Source organism: Rhinopithecus roxellana, chromosome 3, assembly GCF_007565055.1.
Source record: "Rhinopithecus roxellana isolate Shanxi Qingling chromosome 3, ASM756505v1, whole genome shotgun sequence".
Lineage (NCBI taxonomy): Eukaryota > Metazoa > Chordata > Mammalia > Primates > Cercopithecidae > Rhinopithecus > Rhinopithecus roxellana.
In genome coordinates, this window is record NC_044551.1 from 155,839,946 (window position 1) to 155,857,575 (window position 17,630).

The window sequence follows — 17,630 nt, forward strand, 5'->3', positions numbered from 1 at the left end:
AATTCCAAAGAGGACTGCCTCATTGCTACAAGAACTAAGAACAAGGTACGTGAATAGGAGACAAGGCTACCTGGATTAGTCACAGCCCTACTCTGGGCTAGCAGTATGACCCTAAATGGGTCATTTAGACTCTCCAAGCCTCAATATTTTACCACCATAAAATGGGGATGTTGTGTGGCCAGGCACAGTGGCTCATTCTTGTAATCCCAGCACTTTGGGAGGTCAAGGTAGAAGGATTGCTTGAGGCCAGGAGTTCAAGACCAGCCTCAGAAACATAGCAAAACCCCATCTCTAAAAAAAAAAAATTTTTTTTAATTAGCCAGGCATGGTGGCACATGCCTATAGTCCCAGCTCAGGAGGCTGAGGTGGGAGGATACCTTGAACCCAAGATTTTGAGGCTGCAGTGAGCTACGATCACACCACTGTTACTCCCGCCTGGGTGCAAATGAGACATTGTCTCTAAAAAAGCTACAGCTAAAAAATAAATAAATGGGGATGTCATAAGAATCAGATTGAAACAGTAAAATTTGAAAACAGTAAAACATTGGACATACTTTAGGCCTGATTGTTATTCCAAAGATCCCTGCATGAGAAACCCTAGGACATTTCTAGGGAGCAGAGAGGCAAAGCTGTCACCTCTCAGAGACAGTCTACAGCGACTGGGTCCTGCTGTTTACAGAGAAATCCATACGTCAGGAGTAAAGTGAGGACAGAGTAAAATTTGAAGAGAAGACCACACGTGGGTCTGCTCAGCTACATTTAAAAAATAATAATACAGCAGGTCTCCAAATAATATTGCTTCCATCAACATCAATTCCTTATAACATTGATGAGAAAAAAATAATTGGTTCCCAGCCAGTGCCACTGTTTGTGTGGAGTCTGCTCATTCTCCCCATGTGTGTGTGGGTTTTCTCCAATTCCTCAGTCTCCTTCCACATCCCAAAGACATGCCTGTTAGGTTCATTGGTGTGTGTAAGGGGTCCAGTCTGTATGAGTATCAGGGTGTGTGAGTGTACCCTGAAATGGAACGGTGTCCTGTCCAAGGCTGGTTCCTGCCTAGCGCCCTGAGCTGCCGCGATGGGCTCTGGCCACCCGACGACACCCTGAACTAATCGGGTAGTAATTATCTCACTTGTTTTTATTAATCCTTCTTAAAGGTATGTATAGCTCACATTTATCTCAATTTTTAATATTAGAAGTGTTTTGGTCTTTATTTAGAAGTTTGGTCATGTTTCTGTAACAAGAAATATTCTGTAGGAACATAACTCTTGTTTATACCAATTAGCCTATAGTAAAATTGGTTTTGTATACATTTCACTTAAAGTCACAGTTTCCAAGAACGTATGACCAATGTCAAGTGAGGACTCACTGTATATGCATATGTTTCAAATTTGAAAAGGCACAGAAAGACATACAGTGAAAAGTAAGCCTCACTCCTCCCCCATTCTCTAGTTACCCAGGGCCTCTCACTAGAGACAAACTGCACTGCTTTCAGTTTCTCATGTATTCTTCCCGAGATATTCCAGGCAGCTAATTTCTATTAGAGATGGGGATATCGTTTGTGGCAACACTCTCAGACCTAGAAGGTGATGCCAGGCAAGTAAGCACTGCTGGGGCACTTAGGGACTATGAAAAAAATGAGACAGCCAGAGGATAAGATATTACCTTACAAAAGGTTCCATGGAGATGCAGACTTCCTTCTGGCTATTATACTGTTTTGCCCCTTGGCTGACCACATTTTTTTTTTTTTTTTTTTTTTTTTTTTTGAGACGGAGTCTCGCTCTGTCGCCCAGGCTGGAGTGCAGTGGCCGGATCTCAGCTCACTGCAAGCTCCGCCTCCCGGGTTCACGCCATTCTCCTGCCTCAGCCTCCCGAGTAGCTGGGACTACAGGCGCCCGCCACCTCGCCCGGCTAGATTTTTGTATTTTTTGGTAGAGACGGGGTTTCACCGTGTTAGCCAGGATGGTCTCGATCTCCTGACCTCATGATCCGCCCGTCTCGGCCTCCCAAAGTGCTGGGATTACAGGCTTGAGCCACCGCGCCCGGCCGGCTGACCACATTTAAGCAGTGATTCTGTACAATGTATTTCCCTTTCAGTTGTGTTTGTTCACCCAGAGCTCTTTCTCAGAGATGTCATTAACAGAAGTGGCCTCTGGGACCTCATGCTGCACCAGCCTGACCACCAGGCCCTTCAAAGTAGCCAGAAGCAGGAACAACCATCAAACCTGCCTCAGTGGAAGCTGAGCAAAAGGGCAAAAAGTGCAAAAGTTCTTGCGTCACCACCTTTCTAGAGACAAAAGTTGCTTTTCATAGCCCAGTGAAATCAGAATGTAAGGGAGGGTAAAGCCCAGACCACAGATGTTCTACAGGGCTGAACCCAAGAGACTAAGTCACTACCCACAGAAAATCATAGGACACTTTTACCCAAAGACAGACTTTCACCAAACACCCTCAAAAGTTTTCAAGCTATGTCCTCCCCTCCCCCACCTTTATTATTTTACAAGGAATTTAAATGTGTGAAAACTCCAGCCTGTACCCAAAGGATACAGATGGGTAGCCTATAGGTCAAATCTAGACCACCAATATGCTTTGGTAGTCCCCAGAGATTCTGAATATCTGGCTTCCCATATGACATGAGGAGGCCATACTCACTAGAGCCATACTCACCCATGACAACAGGCTGAGATGCAGCCACCCCTCATGGAGCACATAAGCACTTTGACACAGGCCCACCATTCTCTGTTGCCTCTCTGTTCCCAACTTGGCCCTAAAAACATGAGTTGGAGACTCCCAGCCAGTGAGTAATGTAGGAGGCTAAACCGGCAAGTACATCAGTTGACCAAATAGGAGGACTCTTGAATTCACAAACATTTATTGAACACTCTCTTTTTTTTTTTTTTTTTTTTTGAGACGGAGTCTTGCTCTGTCACCCCGGCTGGAGTGCAGTGGCCGGATCTCAGCTCACTGCAAGCTCTGCCTCCCAGGTTTACGCCATTCTCCTGCCTCAGCCTCCCGAGTAGCTGGGACTACAGGCGCCCGCCACCTCGTCCAGCTAGTTTTTTGTGTTTTTTAGTAGAGACGGGGTTTCACCGTGTTAGCCAGGATGGTCTCGATCTTCTGACCTCGTGATCTGCCCCTCTCAGCCTCCCAAAGTGCCGGGATTACAGGCTTGAGCCACCGCACCCGGCCCTCTGTTGAACACTCTCTATGTGCCAGGACTGTGCTGGAGACTGGATGCATGAAGAGGAATGACAGATGCAGTGTCTGCCCTCTAGGAAGTTCTAATCCAATTGAGTGTATAAAGTTTACTCTAAGGAATTCAATGCTTCAAAAACAAATGGTTCTGGGGATGGAGTATGTGAACTCACTGTGGCTGGGAATCAAGAAATGCTTCAGGGAAGTAGGATTTCAACAGGATTATTATCATTTCTTAAGTTTTCATGTAAACATCCATTCAACAACCATTTATGGTATCCATATTACACTCAGCATTATGCTAAGAGACACATAATAAACCACAACCCATATCCTCGAGAAGCTCATATAATAAGAGACAAACATTGTACCATAATAAAGTGTGTCGAATTCTATAATAAAGGTGTTGCAATGGGGATACAGAGGACACATCAGGTAAGGTTCACTGAAGGCGGCAGCTCTGCAGCATAAAGTAGGGAACTGGGCAGGCGCAGTAGCTCACGCCTGTAATCCCAGCACTTTGGGATGCTGAGGCAGGAGGATCATGAGGTCAGGAGCTCGAGATCAGCCTGGCCAACATGGTGAAACCCCGTCTCTACTAAAATTACAAAAATTAGCCAGCTGTGGTAGCGTGTGCCTGTAGTCCCAGCTACTTGGGAGGCTGAGGCAGGAGTATCACTGGAACCCAGGAGGCAGAGGTTGCAGTGAGCCAAGATGGCGCCACTCCACTCCAGCCTGGGCAACAGAGCAAGACTCCATTTCAAAAAAAAAAAAGGTAGGAAACGAAGGAGAGAGTACCTGGGCAAAAGAACTGGCAGAGACACAAACACGAGGCATACTCGGAGGACAACGTGTTCATCAGGAGCAAGGGGTACACATGGGTGATGGTACGGGACATATTAACTAAAGTGGTAGGATGGGTATACACTGCAATGGGCTTGGAACACCAAGACAACTTGACATATTTGGAATTTATTCAGCAACTAGTGGGTACCATTGAAGGCTTCTGATATGGTTTGAATTTGTGTCCCCACCCAAATCTCACGTCAAATTTTAATCCCCAATATTGGAGAAGGGGTCTACTGGGAGGTGACTAAATCATAGGGGCAGATTTCCCCCTCGCTGTTTTCACAAAAGTGAGTTCTCACAGGATCTGGCTGTTTAAAAATGTGCAGCACCACCCCCTTGCTCTCTTCCTCCTGCTCCAGACATGTAAGATGTGCCAGCTTCCCCTTCGCCTTCCGTCATGATGGTAAGTTTCCTGAGGCCTTCCTAGAAGCAGAAACCTGTACAGCCTGCAGAACCATGAGCTAATTAAACCTCTTTTCTTTATAAATTACCCATTCTCCGGTATTTCTTTATAACAGTATGAGAACAGACTAATATAGCTTCCAAGCATAAGTATTCTCTGATAAGCACAATATATAAGAAGACCCAAAGTGGCAGTGGTATATAGTGTCCTGGAGGAAGCAGAAGCAGGAAATAGGAAGCAAAAGCTTCTGTAATAATTTAGGAGCACAGTCACAGGAAACCGGGGAAGCAACAAGACTAGGTAAAAAAGATACTGCAGAGGCTCGCTAAAAAGACAATGGCATTTTCTTGAATGTACTAATTCCTATTGTTTACCAATTCAGATTGGCCTTCCCTCTAAATAGTGAGTTTTTTACCTTGTTTCATACAGAGAAGTAAAGTATGGTCTATAGTCATAGTGCTTGGATTTTTTTTTAAACTCAGTTTGAGATCAAAATAATGGGATTGGCTCCAGGGGCTTTTTCCTCACTCCCTGCTACATGGAGCCAGTTGTACATCTCAAAGGGAGAGAGTCAACTTGAGCACAAAATCTGGGTCAGTGTATTTGACTGTGCCTCCGTGACTTTGCACAAGGACCAGAAATGAGCATACAAATCAGAGGAAAGCAGAGACAAAAGTCAACATTCCCTTGATGAGCTAATTGCTTCATGTCTGGCTGAAGAGCAGAAAGTAAGAGATAAGGAGAACACACTACCTGAGGGACCAGGCAGGCTCTGGACTAGCCAGCCCTACCCCAATAAAATCCCCATGTCAGACACTGCCCAGGAAACAAGGCCTGCTGGCTTGAGAACCTGATGAGAGAGAACCTGAGAAAGATGAGCACTAAGCTGAGTAAGGAAGGAGATGGCAGAGAAGCAGCAAAGTTCCTTGCTACTCGCAACTTTTAGTTAGTCAGCATGAACTACCTATAACTATTGATATAAATAATATATAATACCAACCAACTAAGATGACAATGAGGTGATGGTTAAGATAAAACTTGTTTGGTCAGCATAACCTATCCTCAAACCTAGATGTGGCTCAGAAACTGGAAACTACTGTTGTCAATAATGATGACAACACAGAGCATTCACATCAGGGGTCCCAAACCCCCCATACTGGTCTGTAGCCTGGTTAGGAACCCATCCAAGAAGGTGAGCAGTGAGTGAGGGAGCAAAGCTTCATCTGTATTTACAGCTGCTCCCCATCACTTGCATTACCACCTGAGTGCGGGCTCCTGTCAGATCAGCAGCAGCATTAGATTCTCATAGGAGCACAAACCCTATTGTGAACCGCACATGCAAGGGATCTAGGTTGAACACTCCTTATGAGAATCTAATTCCTGATGATCTGTCACTGTCTCTCCATCACCCCCAGATGGTACCATCTAGTTGCAGGAAAATAAGCTCAGGGCTCCCACTAGGTCTACATTATGAAGAGTTGTATATTTCATTACATATTATAATACAATAATAATAGAAATAGGCTGGGCATCACGCTTGTAATCTCAGCACTTTGGGAGACTGAGGTGGATGGATCATCTGAGGTCAGGAGCTCAAGACCAGCCTGGTCAACATGGTGAAACCTCATCTCTACTAAAAAGACAAAAATCAGCAGGTGTGGTGGCACACATCTGTAATCTCAGCTACTCAGGAAGCTAAGGCAGGAGAATTGCTTGAACCTGGGAGGCAGAGGTTGCAGTGAGCCGAGATTGTGCCACTGCACTCCAGCCTGGGTGATGGAGTGAGACCCTGTCTCAAAAAAATAATAATAAAGTACACAATAAATATAATGCACTTGAATCATCCCCAAACCATCCCCCACATCCCCCAGTCCATGGAAAAATAGTCTTCCACGAAACTAGTCCCTGGTGCCAAAAAGGTTGGGGACTGCTATTTTACATCGTGCCAGACGAAGCACTTACCATATATAGTCTCTCAATTCTTAAGATAGCTATAAAAATACATATTACTATTCCCATTCAACAGATCATAAAACTAAGGCTTAGAGAAAGTAAGTAACTTACAATCTGACAACTAATAAGTAGATATCAGAATGTAAATCCAAGTGAGTCTGACTCCAAAGTGTGTTTAAACCACTCTGACATACACTCATTCCTTCTCTCTTTCTCTTAGAGATGTACTGAAGGTTTGTTTGGCTCACCAGATAAGGTCCACTGTTACATCTGGCCTCATTCTCTACAGAAAACACACAAGTCTGGCCCCTGAGCACTATTTGTTTCTAATACGGGGGAAGACTTCAAATTCATTTCCTCTGAGATAAGAGCAAGAGAAAACACATTTCAACATGAGTAGGAGGAAAAACAGCATAACAGCAAAAATCTTCAACCGTGAGGGTATAAGATCATGTACAAGGCAATAAGTGGAGACAGGGCCTCCTCTTTCCCGGGAGACTTTTAACTGCTAAAGCATCCTGCATCTTTTTTTTTTTTTTTTTTTTTTTTGAGACGGAGTCTCGCTCTGTCACCCTGGCTGAAGTGCAGTGGCCGGATCTCAGCTTCACTGCAAGCTCTGCCTCCCGGGTTTACGCCATTCTCCTGCCTCAGCCTCCCGAGTAGCTGGGACTACAGGCGCCCACTACCTCGCCCGGCTAGTTTTTTGTATTTTTAGTAGAGACGGGGTTTCACCATGTTAGCCAGGATGGTCTCGATCTCCTGACCTCGTGATCCGCCCGTCTCGGCCTCCCAAAGTGCTGGGATTACAGGCTTGAGCCACTGCGCCCGGCCAGCATCCTGTATCTTTAAAATGCTTTAAACAATTCTATCAACTTCTATGGCCACCCTTTGTAAGACCCCTACCTTGTGTCCCAGCTCTAACACTAGAGTCCCACTATTATGTGGGTAGCCTAAAAAAGATCCTATGATTAGGTGGCCCACTTCACTTCTCTGGGGCTCAGTTTTTGTCATCAGAAAAATAAAAACCTATCAAATGCAAAATGGAGGCACTGGACATTAACAGAACTATACGTGTATCTCCTGACTCTTCACTCATCCACAGTACCACAAACAGCCAGCCCTGATGTTGGCAAGGAAATAAAGATCTCTAGAATATCTTCCAGCCCAAAGCACCATCATTTTAGACTTTAGCAGCTGGGTCCAAGGATGGAGACTTAACTTCAAGAATACAGTCAAACCCAACTCCCCATGAGTACGAGATGGGATGTGGGGAAAAACAAGAAGCAACCTTAGGCCGGACGCAGTGGCTCACACCTATAATCCCAGCACTTTGGGAGGCCAGGGCGAGCAGATTACCTGATGTCAGGAGTTCGAGACCAGCCTGGCCAACATGGCAAAACCCCATCTCTACTACAAATACAAAAATTAGCCAGCCACGGTGGCAAGCACCTGTAATCCCAGCTGCTCAGGATGCTGAGGCACAAGAATCACTTGAACCTGGGAGGCGGAGGTTGCAGTGAGCCGAGATCACACCTGGGCAACAGTGAGACTGTCTCAACGGTGGGAGGGGGGAAGAAGCAACCTTAAATACTTATTACTAGCTGGCCCCTTAAGCTTCCAATACCCACTATCCACAGCACTCAAAGCATGACCAATCAATGTTGTCTGCATCGATTGTCCTACTTTATGTTGATTGTCCTACTTTATGTTATTCAGTGGGCTGAAGCCTGCACGTTCTAGAGTTTGGTCAGATGGCTGCTGTTCCCTTGGGAGCCTCACAGAACTAAGACTATCCCCAGAGGTAAAGAAATGTCCATTTAAAAGTCCACCGGTACAGCTGGGCATGGTGGCTCACATCTGTCATCTCAGTGCTCTAGAAGGCCAAGGTAGGGCATCACTTGAGGCCAGGAATTTAAGATCAGCCTGGGCAATGTTGCAAGCAAGACCCTATCTCTTCAAAAAAAAAAAAAAAAAATTAAATTAGCAAGGCATAGTGGTGCACACCCATGGTTCTAGCTACTTGGGAGGCTAAAGTGGGAGGATCACTTGAGCCCAGGAGCTGGAGGTTGCAATGAGCTATGATTACACCACTACACTCCAGCCTGGACAACAGAGTGAGACCCTCTTAAAAAGGGCCAGGCACAGTGGTTACGCCTGTAATCCCAGCACTTTGGGAGGCCGAGGCAGGCAGATCACGAGGTCAGTAGTTCGAGACTAGCCTGGCCAACATGGTGAAATCCCATCTCTACTAAAAATACAAAAATTAGCCAGGTATGGTGGCAGGTGCCTCTAGTCTCAGCTACTTGGGAAGTTGAGGCAGGAGAATCACTTGAACCTGGGAGGTGGAGGTTGCAGTGAGCCGAGATCACGCCACTGCACTGCAGCCTGGGCAACAGAGCAAGACACTCTCAAAAAAAAAAAAAATCCACTGGTGAGTGAGGCATGGTAGTACACGCATGCAATCCCAGCTACTCGGGAAGCTGAGGTGGAAGGATTGCTTGAGGCCAGGACTTCAAGACCAGCCTGGGTAACACAGCAAGATCCCATCTCAAAAAAAAAAAAAAAAAAAAGTCCATTGGCATCAGCTTTCCTTACCAGAACTTTAGGATGTATCTCAGATTCTTCTTCTAGTTGCTAGATCCCTTTCTCATCACAAGACTGAAGGAGCAAACTACTTGCAGAGAGGGAAGTAGCTAGCTGTGGAGATCAGTTCACTGACTACTTTGACGTTCTTCTGCCAGTGATGATAAGTGGTAACTAAAAGGAATGATCAAGAACTTCCTCAGTGACAACATGGCCTGTGAGCAGACCTCCGAAATATACCCCTCCCCATTTCTCTGTAGGTGTGAAATGTGACAAGGGCCAAATATCAGCCCCTTCCCAAAGGTTCCAATGTCCAGGCTGGGGATACCTGGGCCAACACAGCAGCCCCAGCTGTGAAGATGGAAGGCCCAAGAGGCACCAGAGAAGCAGATGGTAAATGGACCACCTCAAAATCCAAAGACTCAAAGAAAATTAAAACAATAAAGAATAAACTTGGCCAGGTGTGGTGGCTCACACCTATAATCCCAGTATTTTGGGAGGCTGAGGTAGGAGAAATGCTTGAGCCCAGGAGTTCAAGATCAGCCTGAGGTGATCAGTGAGACTGTCTCTACCAAAAAAAAAAAAAATTAGCCAGGTGCGGTGGCACATGCCTATAAGTACCAGCTACTCAGGAGGCTGAGGCAGGAGAATCACTTGAACCCAGGAGGCAGAAGTTGCCGTGAGCCAGGACAGAAGGATATCCAAATGTGGAACTTTTAGTGCCAAAAGCAGGAAGTCCAGGGCAAACCAGGACAAGTTAGTTACCCTATCCATGACCATTGCACTCTAGCCTGGGCAACAAGATCAAAACTCAGTCTCAAAAAAAAAAAAACAAAAAGAAAAAGCTTGTGGTACCAGTTGTTTCTTCTCGATAAAAAACAGGTCTTGATGACTATATTACAGAAAGAGTATCAGATAAGACCATGCATTCTCAATGAGTGCAATATTACCCTCAAAAGGGGTGAAAATTGATTCTTGGGGAAAAAATATTAGATATTACAATGGTTTGTGGCCATCGAAAGGGCCACAATACAAAAACAGATACACAATACATCTGTGGTATTAAAATTCCATTGCGGGTGGCTGGATGCGATGGCTCACGCCTGTAATCCCAGCACTTTGGGAGACTGAGGTGGGCAGATCACTTGAGGCCAGGAGTTCAAGACCAGCCTGGCCGACACGGCAAAACCCCATCTCTACTAAAAACACAAAAATTAGTTGGGCATGGTGGTGGGCGCCTACAATCCCAGCTACTCAGGAGGCTGAAGCACAAGAGTCACTTGAACCCAGGAGGCAGAGGCTACAGTGAGCAGAGATCATGCCACTGCACTCCAGCCTGGGTGACAGAGTGAGACGCCCTCTCAAAAAAAAAAAAAAAAAGGCCGGGCGCGGTGGCTCAAGCCTGTAATCCCAGCACTTTGGGAGGCCGAGACGGGCGGATCACGAGGTCAGGAGATCGAGACCATCCTGGCGAACACGGTGAAACCCCGTCTCTACTAAAAAATACAAAAAAAACTAGCCGGGCGAGGTGGCGGGCGCCTGTAGTCCCAGCTACTCGGGAGGCTGAGGCAGGAGAATGGCGTAAACCCGGGAGGCGGAGCTTGCAGTGAGCTGCGATCCCGCCACTGCACTCCAGCCTGGGTGACAGAGCAAGACTCTGTCTCAAAAAAAAAATAAAAAATAAAAAAAATAAAAATAAAAAATAAAAAAAAATTCCATTGGGGAGTAGACAATTGGGGAAAAAAAGTCTCAAAATATGATAATGAACAGAAGGTTGAAAATTAAATAAACCCAAAGGGTTGAATCTTAGATGAACCCTAAGGACAGCGTGTTCATTCATTTGTATAATGGTCATGGGTGGGGTAACTAACTTGTCCTGGTTTGCCCTGGAATTTCCTGCTTTTGGCACTAAAAGTCCCATATTTGGATATCCCTCTGTCCTGGGCAAACTGGGATGGTGGTCCAACTTTCTCATGAAAGAGATCAATGAAGGCATTCCCATTTCACAAATGAGGTGACACCAAGAAACACAGTAGTTGTCATGGATTCACAGTACTTTAGCAGCATTCCTGAGGCAAGGCTGGCTCTTTTCATCTGTCTAGTCCTACGCTGACAACTCTCTGCCCCTGACTTCCACTTTGGCAGAGAACGTTACTCATGAATTGATTATGCCACTTCCTTCTCAATACCAAAGCCAAGGGCAGTATTAGGAGGATGAGGGCAGACATGGCCAGCCAGCACAACCACACCCTTGTCTTACAGCTGCCTGGTGGAACCTGAAGGAACTACAAGTCTGGGCTGAACATAGTTTTGTTGCTACTGGATTCTGGGTAGAAATTTGCAAAAGTAAGAATGCCAGGTATAAAATCCTCACAAGCTAGGAAAATTCCATGAGGTTCTCCACATGTGTCTGAGCAGCCCAAATCTTTTACAAGGTTTTCGTCCCAAAGATGAAATCCGTTATTGCTTATGCTAGCAATCAGGGGTTACCCAAAGCCTCACTCTGAATGGCAACAGGCTATTCTCCTACTCCCCTACTCAGCAGTGAAATCTTTGGTGAAAGTAAAGGAAGAAAAGTAAAGGGCAGGCTATTCCCTCTTTAGACTATGTATAATTAAAATGCAAGGCTTTCTGCTGTAGAAGACTAAGGTTTGCAGTTTAAGGCTGACTCAGTAAAGGATCAAGTATTCATCCTTGCTCAGAAAGAGAGAAGATTAGCTCCACAGGATGGGTCTCCAAATTGACACCAAATCCAGGAGTTAGAGATGGCTGTGCTACAGAGCATGATCCAAGCACCATCTGGAGCCCCCAGAGAAAAATCCCTAGGAATAGTGACCAAGGGACTAGCATTGTTAAGAGCGTTCAGATTAGCTCTCCTGAAAAGAGGCTTACTCCAAGAGACTGGCCGACAGCCTCTGCAGCAGAACTTCACTTAGGAAAGGATAGAAAATGAATGAAGAAAGATGGGTAGAGGCTGAGCAGGTCAGAGTATGAATCCACAAACATGTGAAAAAGAATATCCACCTCTTTCGAAAAAGGTACAACTTCCTTTCAGAGACTTTTTTTTTTTTTTTGAGACAGAGTCTCTCTCTCTGTCACCCAGGCTGGAGTGCAATGGCACGATGATCTCCGCCCACTGCAACCTCTACCTCCCGGGTTCAAGTGATTCTCCTACCTCAGCCTCCCGAGTAGCTGGGATTACAGGCATGCGCCACCAAGCTCGGCTAATTTTGTATTTTTAGTAGAGACAGGGTTTCTCTCCATGGTGGTCAGGCTGGTCTTGAACTCCCAACCTCAAGTGATCCACCCACCTTGGCCTCCCAAAGTGCTGGGATTACAGGCGTGAGCCACCGTGCCCAGCCAGAGACTGTCACGTTCTTTTGAATATTCTCATTAACAGCAAATCTTCAATCTTTGAGGGTGAAAACATTTATTGCATTCCTATGTCCCAAGAGCTTTCATGGGTAATTACCTCATTTAACCACCCTTCAAAGTATTATTCCCACTTTTACGTAGTGGTACATTGAGCCCCAGAGGTGAAGTAACTTATCCAAGGTTATGTGGCTAATAAGTGGTAGACTCAGAATTAAAACTCATGTTCACCAAAAATCTGTTATTTCCACTTCAAAAGAACCGTTAACTCATCTGAAGACAAGTCAGGTGACAAGGTTGCTTACCCATGCCATTCGGGGTTAAATATATATAGGCTGTAAGCAGTGGTTCACGCCTGTAATCTCAACATTTTAGGAGGCCAAGACAGGAGAATTGCTTAAGGCTAGGAATTCGAAAACAGCCTGGACAACACAGCGAGACCCTGTCTCTACAAAAATTAAAATTACAAAATTAGCTGGGCCTAGTGGTGCACCCTTGTAGTCCCAACTACTCAGGAGGCTTTGGTGAGAGTATTACTTAAGCCCAGGAGTTCAAGCTTGCAGTGAGCTATGATTATGCCTCCACACTCCAGCCTGAGCCACAGTGTGAAACCCCATCTCAAAAAAAAAAAAAAAAAAAAAAAAATACAGTATGACTCAATATATTAAAGGAACTGATCTTTCACATGGCTCAAAAAGGTCTCTGAAAACAATTCCAGAGGTGGATTTTCAAAACTGCCTTGGACAACAGCCAAATCACTTAGGGGATGCCACCCTCAACTCCCACCACCTACACCTGCACACACCACTCTAAAGGAGAACATTCATTAGTGGATTAAGTTTCCACATGTGTGTTATTTTAAAATCCATTTTGTTACCTTTCGGTTTCACTTAATTAGCCTTTTCTCCTGCCAATGAAACACACCAGGGCTCACAGCTGGCCTCAGTAGAGAATACCTGGCCTTCAGAAAACAGCAGGGAAGTAGTAAGTGGGAATCAAAGTACTAGGCAATTTTTCATTCCTGGACTTCCACATCCCTAGTAACATTTCCATCACCTGTAAAGTGGGAGCAGAAAGTCTCTTCTATTGCCAATTTCATTAAAATAGCACATGTATTCATGAGATTAAATTCACTAAACATCTGAAAGACAGGTGAAATAAATCTGGTGTGGTAACACCATCTTAACCCGAGGGCCATGTTCTCAACTAAAACCACAGACCAAGTTCTGACCCATGTTGTACAAATATCAAGTCCAATATCGTTACACTCTGGCTCCCATCAAAATCCTACCTAATCCCCAAATCTGGCTATACTTTTATCAGAAAAGAAAAAAACTTGGGTGGGGTGAGAGCTGAAAAGACACACACGTAACAAAGTATCTTTCACAATGTCAAAAAAAAAAAACCTGTTTATAGGCCAGGCAAGGTGGCTCATGCCTGTAATCCCAACACTTTGGGAGGCCAAGGCGGACAGATCACCTGAGTTCAGGAGTTCAAGACCAGCCTGATCAACATGGAGAAACCCAGTCTCTATTAAAAATAGAAAATTAGCTGGGCATGGTGGCGCATGACTGTAATCCCAGCTACTCGGGAGGCTGAGGCAGGAGAATCGCTTGAACCTGGGAGGCGGAGGTTGCGGTGAGTCCAGATGGTGCCATTGCACTTCAGCCTGGGAAACAAGAGCCAAACTCTGCCTCAAAAAAAAATTAAAAAACTGTTTATAAACATATCAGTTTCGTCTCTTAGCAAATACGTAAGTTTTATTCTCCTCCTGTCTACTTAATTTGGGTTAACTTAACCCTCTCCCCATCTCTCAGAGCAGTTTTGTGTTTTTATTTAGGTTTACTGGGGTGGGAAAGCCAGCTGAAGCCAGGCATTTAAAAATATTAGAAAACTGATCTTACATATATAGGTAGTCAAATATTTTTAAAAGATATCAAATGGCATTCTAATTCCTACGGTGCAAAGAAAGCCCCAGCCTCACAGGTGTTAGCATTTCCTGATTCCTGGCTTTTCCCACTCAGAGCCCCATTCCAGGGGTTCATATGTCAAGTCATTCTCTCCTGACTTCTGAAGCAGGGATTTTCAAAGCCAGGATTCCGGGACTACCTGAATGAGAAGCCCCTGGGGTACAGCTGCCCACGCACCACCTTATCCGAAATCCCAGGGGATGGAGTTCAAGGCTTATGCACAAACCCCCCAGACGATCTGAGAGATAACACTAACCAAAGTCTGTAACCTCTAAAGGCAAATTTTCTAGGACAAAGAAAAACAAGCAGTAAGAGAGTGACAATAATTCCACATGGGAAGAGACACACGGGTCAACACCCAAGCCACCCCTTCGGACAGATATGGTAACTTAGGCCGGAAGAATCAAACAGACAAAGGCACTAAAAACAGGTGCGGAGCCAAAGCCAATATCGAATTTCCACGGCCTCCTCTCCTGCCAATGAAGAGGTGAATGGAGACATTCTGAGTGGGAAAGGTAAGAAAGGTGGGCCTTCGGCAGGGTGCCCCGAGCCCACTTGGACGTCCCGCTTTAGAGACACTAGTGAGGATGTGTGGGTCCCGAGAACACTGCTGCGAAGGCGCCGAGGCCGCCGGCAGGAGGAGGCCCAGGAAGCGCCCTGAACCCCCAGCCCAGCTCCAGGGCCGGGCGGCCCTCACTGCCCCTACCTTCGGCTTCCGGCAGCCGAGTGGCAGACACAACCCCCACAATTCCAGGCGGCCGCAGCGGCGACCAGCTCCCCCTGCGCAAACGCGGCGGCGACCGTCTGAGCCCGTGAGCTGGCAGCTGTTACGCCGCTCGCGGCCTCGCCCAATCGCGGGCCGACAGAACACCGCGCTGCACCCCCGACCACGCACCGAGGTGGGAGCACCGCCCCTAGCACCGCCCTCTGCATACTCTGCACGAGCTGCCCCAGTGCCCCTCCGCTGGTAGAGGGCTGAAGAGGTTCGTGCACACCTGCTTCTGCTTCCAGGCTGGAACTGCGAAGTTTCCTCGCTAATTTTCGAATAGTGTAATTTCTTTCTAGCGGAAGGACCCTCAGAAAGCAATCAGAGGGGTGCGGAGTAAAAATAAATCAAGTTCTTGTGACTCAGTTTGGGACATAAGCCGAGAGTCTCCAGAAATAAAATTTCTCGCAAATTCATGCAAAATACGACACCTGTAAGTCACTCACTTTATATACTTGTGCAAATTTTTTACAAAGACCAATAATTTAAAAAATAACATCAGGTGACCGGGCGCAGTGGCTCACACCTGTCATCCCAGCACTTTGGGAGGCCCAGGCGGGCGGATCACTTGAGGCCAGGAGTTCAAGACCAGCCTGGCCAACATGGTGAAACCCCCGTCTCTACTAAATATACAAAAATTAGCCAGGCGTGGTGGCGGGCGCCTGTAATTCCCGCTACTTGGGAGGCTGAGGCAGGAGAATCGCTTGAACCCACGAGGCAGAGGTTGCAGTGAGCTGAAATCGTGCCACTGCACTCCAGCCCGGGTGACAGAGTGAAACTCTGTCTCAAAATTTAGTAAAATAAAGGTCACTTGCAATTCTGATTTTTTTTTAAGATGGCGTCTCACTGTGTCCCCCAGGCTGGAATGCAGTGGCACAACCTTGGCTCATCGCAGCCTTGACCTCCCAGGCTCAAGGGATCCTCCCCCTCAGCCTCCAGTAGCTGGGACCACAGGAGCGTGCCACTGTTGCCAGGCTTTTTTTTTTTTTTTTTTAATGGATAGGGTCTCACTATGTTGCCCAGGCTGGTGTCAGTGCAGTTCTAATTCTGCTGTACCAGTGAATATAATATTTTCTGTGCCAGGTGCTGCATACATATTTTATTTATAATGTCCTCTGAGCAGAATGGTCATCCCCTTTTTATAAATGGGGAAGCTAAGGCTCAAAGAGGCTAAAGGAGTTACACAAAGTCATACAGTCAGGAAGTGATAGAACTGGGAGTTAAAGCTAGATTTAGGTGCCTCCAAAGTCCTATTCTCTTTCCACTGTTCCACCTTTAGACCTTGCCCTTTCCTAGACATGCTTAACCTGATGAATAAAATGACTGCCCCCTTCTCCCCTCAGAGCCCCCACACAGTGATTCCTGGTCATTCATGAGTGGAGAAAACAATAATCCAGACAGTGACCTCCCCAAAGGGCAAGTATTCCCCAATAGCAAACAGCCTATCTCTGGACTTCTTTTCCCTTTTCCATGTACTCTGGGAGCTTCTACCACTCAATTTACCTTCTTGATTATGTTTACTTCAAGCAGATGGGAAACTGACTTCACAGCCACTGAGCAAACCTTGGTTACTAGTATGGGAAAGGAGAACAAGCCCCTGGGCAGTAGTAGTTCAGTGAATAGTGCCAACTTATGAGAAAGGTCTAGATAAAACACCTGGGGCCTGATTTGAAAAGAGAACAGCTCACTTTTCCCCTGGAATACCCGCGAGACCAGTGAGAAGAACTGGGCCTAAGAATAATTCTAGTTATGTCACTGCCTAGTACCATGAGTACAGATAATAAATGTTCAACAAATATCTCACGAGTGATAAATTACAGAATGAACATATAAATTATAATAGAGACTGGCACAAGTTATAAAAAAGATATTAATAAAGTGCTACAAGAGTAAGAGCCTTAAAAATAGAATAAGCTCAAATCTTCTAATAGCATGAATAAATGAATGCTTGAGCCAAGAGAAGAGGCCAGCTGAACACAGCTGCCAGCGCTCAAAGTGGGGCCTTTCTCCTTGGGACAGATCTAACCAGCTCAGGTATGTAGTAGGAAAGGGATAGTCTATCTCCCACTGCCACCCCAGGCCCGGTCTCCAAACCTTGAAAAGCCCTGCCATGGTCTCAATGTTGGTGTCTCCCCTAAATTCATGCATTGGAACCTCATATCCAATGTGATAGTGTTAAAAGGTGGCCAGGTTGGGCTGGGCGCAGTAGCTCACGCCTGTAATCCCAGCACTCTGGTAGGCTGAGGCAGGCGGATCACAAGGTCAAGAGATCGAGACCATCTTAGCCAACTTGGTGAAACCCCGTCTCTACTAAAAATACAAAAATTAGCAGGGCATGGTGGTGCACACCTGTAGTCCCAGCTCTCAGGAGGCTGAGGCAGGAGAATCGCTTGAACCCAGCAGGTGGAGGTTGCAGTGAGCCAAGATCACACCACTGCACTCCAGCCTGGCAACAGAGCAAAACTCCATCTCAAAAAAAAAAAAAACAGGTCAGGTTGAAGGGAGCTGCCTTGCCCCTTCTGTCATGGAGGGACACAGT

General features: G+C 46.0%; 1 protein-coding gene across 1 annotated transcript in view; it reads right to left on the bottom strand.

The window, feature by feature from the left end:
* Positions 1 to 15,204, bottom strand: part of SIL1 (SIL1 nucleotide exchange factor) — a 240,247-nt gene extending 225,043 nt beyond the window's left edge. Inside the window, exon 1 of the mRNA XM_010388107.2 lies at positions 15,032 to 15,204. The gene's annotated coding sequence lies outside the window, so the exon portion shown is untranslated. The remainder of the gene's footprint in view (positions 1 to 15,031) is intronic.
* Positions 15,205 to 17,630: the final 2,426 nt, after the last annotated feature.